Genomic DNA, 3,493 nt, shown 5'->3' with positions numbered 1-3,493 from the left:
CCCCTCAAAGGAAGGAGAGTACCTGGCTCCTGCGGAGACCCATCCTACAGCCCCAGGTGTTCAATGTTGCGAAGATAAGTGCTATGAGGAGGGCTGGGGAGGGATCCTCTCCAGCAGGGTCACTCATGGCCCCTGTCGGCCCATGCAGCAAACCGTGACCTACCCCATAGGTGAGTAAGAAGTCACGGAAGAGGCGGACCCGCTGGTAGGCTGCGGTGGCCTGCTTCCCAGTCCTTTTACCCTCCCCCATGAGGGCCCTCGTAGCCCGGAGGATTTGATGGAAATCCCCCCCACCCATTGCTGGAGAGTGAGCTGCACCTTGTTCCAGGAGTCACAGACGTCTGCAAGGAACTCCCACAGCTCTTCTCACAGCGTATGTGGGGGCGGGGTCACTGGACTCTGGATTGCCCCCGGTGGGGCCCCTGTCGAAGCCTCGTGGGCCATCGAGATGGGCAGACAGAGGCGGACCCCCGACGTGGCACCCGATGGGCCTGTGCAACATGGCCCTACTCACACCCCGGCTCAGTAGGGGGCAGCGGAGGGAAGATTACAGCCCCTGTTGGGTCAGGACAGGGAAATACAAAGGCCGCTCCCTGGGGGCCATCCTCTGGAAAAGGGAAGGAGACGGCCCCTGGGGTGGTAATGGCATCATGGGAGGTGGAGAGGATAAGGATGGGGTTGGCATCAGAGGCAGGGCAGGGGGCAGGAGCAGAGTTGGGGAGTGGGACAGAGACAGGATCCTGAGCCCCAGTAGCTGGGCCGCTGGGAGGTGGCCCCTCTCAGTTCGGCTCAGGGATCTGAGGGGTGGGAAGGGGACCCTCAATGATGCTGGGCTCAGGCTCTATGGCTGGTGTGGCAGCCATGGCATTGGGAGGTGGACAGTCTTCAGTGGGGTCCCCGCCCGGGAAGGAGGTTGGTTGCTTCACACCTACGAGGGATACCCCATGGGACTCAGGTCCCGGCCGCATGGCACTGGCCATCACCTCAGTAGGTTCGGCAGCCGCTGGTGGGGTGCCATCTGTGGCCGGGCAGATGGAAGAGCCCAGGGGACCTTTGGAGGCGGGAGCAGAAGCAGCGGTTGGAGGAGGGAGCATGGGGAAAGGGGGACAGGGGTGAGGTCGCTCAGATCGAGGCCCGCCGGCAGAGGGTCGTCCTCCCCCTGGGTGACCGGGGTCAGACCCAGGGCCTTGATCTCCTCATAAATGGAGGGGAGATCACCTTCCAGCACTTTGGGGCTCATAGAGGCTTCAGATGGTAAAGGGGCAGGAGGGGATCCATCAGGGGCCTCCGTAGGAAGGGACTCCAGAGGAGGGGTGGTGGTACCCTCCGGTGCTGCCACATTGTCCCCAGCCGCCACCACTCAATGGGAGTTGCCAGGGGGCAAAGCAGAAGGCTTGGCATCAGTGCCCCCTTTCCTGGTCTTCCGGGGGGCCTCCGCATCGGTGAGAAGGAGCGGAGCTCAAGCCTTCCGCTTGCCCTGCTTCCCCTGCACTAGGGCCCAGCCCTCCATGGCATCAGTAGGGGCTGGCTAACACGGATCGGGTTGGGGGGCAGGCAGGGGCGATGGCTCAGGGACTCGGGGAGGTAGCAGTAGGGTGGCACGAGGGATGGAAAATTCTCCCTGGGGCGGGCCCTCCCCCTTGCTCGGTGGTATCCTTGCCACATCCTCCTCCACAGGCCTCGCCGGACTGCAAGCAGCAGAGGCGGGGCTCTCGCGCTCATCTGGGCAGACTGGGGGAGGTACTCCTTGGGCCTGAGTGGGAACAGTGGTGGACTGAGAAGGAGGAGGGGTGACTCCAGGTGCCAGGCAGCCGGGGGCGCCGGCGATGATGGGGCCAGTGCCTTGCCGGGCCTTGGGGGTCCCAGACACTCATCCTTGCTGGGCCAAGGGGCAGTCCCTCTGGACATGTCCCATCACCTGGCAGAGATAGCACCAGGCCTCTCCCGTGGAATAATGCACCCGGTAATGGGCCCCCTGGTAGGGGACCAGGAAGGACCCCTCGAGCGCCTCTCCGTCACGTGCCGCCGGCAACAGTCGAAGCTGCACCTGCCGGCGGAATGAGAGGATGTGACAGAGGGTGGCATCTTTGCAGCCCAGTGGGAGAGGGCTGATGACAGAGATTGGTTTCCCCAGGGTAGAAAGGGCGGGCAGCAAAGCAGCATTGGGTAGGATGGGAGGGACAGAGGTCAGGACTACCCAGACTCCCAGGTCCTCCAGGGGGATGAATATGCCCCCCACAACCAGACCCTTCTCTATGGCCTCCTGAGCGGCAACCTCCAATGCTAAGAAGAAGATGACCTTTCCGTACATCTTGGAGGCTGCCACGATAGCTGTGGACCCCACCACCCTTGCCAACGCCTGAACATAGGTCTCTACGTGGGGTGAGGCAGGCAACAGGAGGCAACGGATGCCGTGCTTCCTGGTCAAGGTGGGGAAGGGGCCCCGGCCGCTATAGATGGTAGCAGAGGTGGTGGTTGGGAGAGAGGACATAGCGGCCGGGGGGGGGGGGGGGGTTGCTGCCACCTGGGCGTACCCCCGGGGGGGCGGGGGGGGGGCACCCGCAGAGCTGGTGGAGGAAGCAGCGGGGTGGGACGCCGCGGCTGGGGGCGGGGCCGCAGCAGTGGGGGCAGCCCCTGCCGTGGAGGACCTGGTCTTTTTAGTGGGGCCTTTACCCTTCTTCTTTCCCTGGCCTTTCCTGCCGGCTGGGAGGGCTCCCCCAGAATCGGAAGGGGCAAGGCATGTGTCAGCAGTGGAGGTCTCCCCGATACTCACCACTGCCAGCGCCTCAGTGGGGGCAATAACAGGTGGTTCAGCAGCGGTGGTTGATGTAGAGGCTAGGGGGGGTTGACGCGGGGCAGGTGGAGGAGGGGCGATGGGGTCAGCTTGAGGGGTCTCACCGGCTGTGTCCCCCACCATAATGAGGGGGGGAGGATAACCAGCGAGGGAGGGTAGGGAAAGAGGGCAACCACTCCTCTCCGTTAGGCTGCAGGCAGAGGAGGAGGGCACTAGACTGGGGGGGCTATCAAAGACTTAGGGGGAGGTCTCAGTCGCTGACTCAGATTGGAATTCTGGCTCCTCTAGCGGCACTGGGGGATAGAACAACATGGGGGTGGGGGGGTTCAATGATAGAGGGGTCAAACTCAAACGGGAGGGGCACAAGCGCATGGGAGGGGGCATGGGCAGACAAGGGGAGGGGCTAATCAGGGCTGGGAGGACCGCAGTGGGAGGGGAACAACTAGGCTGGGAGTGGGGCAGAGGAACCAGGGCCTAGCTTCAGGCCTGGGGCAGGGCAAACAAAGCTGTAGAGGGAAACAGGCGGGGCAGACAAACAAACTGAAGCTGGGGAGGGGCAAAGGCTGCAGGGGCAAATGGGGTAAGCAGCAAGGGGTAAAGCTGGGGGGCCTGTTGCAAAGGTGAAGGGGTCAGTCCAAGGGGGCGGTATGTAGGCCCACGAGCGCTTGCACGAAAGAGTCAGTGTTCGGCTGTCTGCTG

This window comes from Mauremys reevesii, linkage group 3, assembly GCF_016161935.1.
Source record: "Mauremys reevesii isolate NIE-2019 linkage group 3, ASM1616193v1, whole genome shotgun sequence".
Classification (NCBI taxonomy): domain Eukaryota; kingdom Metazoa; phylum Chordata; order Testudines; family Geoemydidae; genus Mauremys; species Mauremys reevesii.
Note: the sequence above shows the minus strand (reverse complement) of the source record.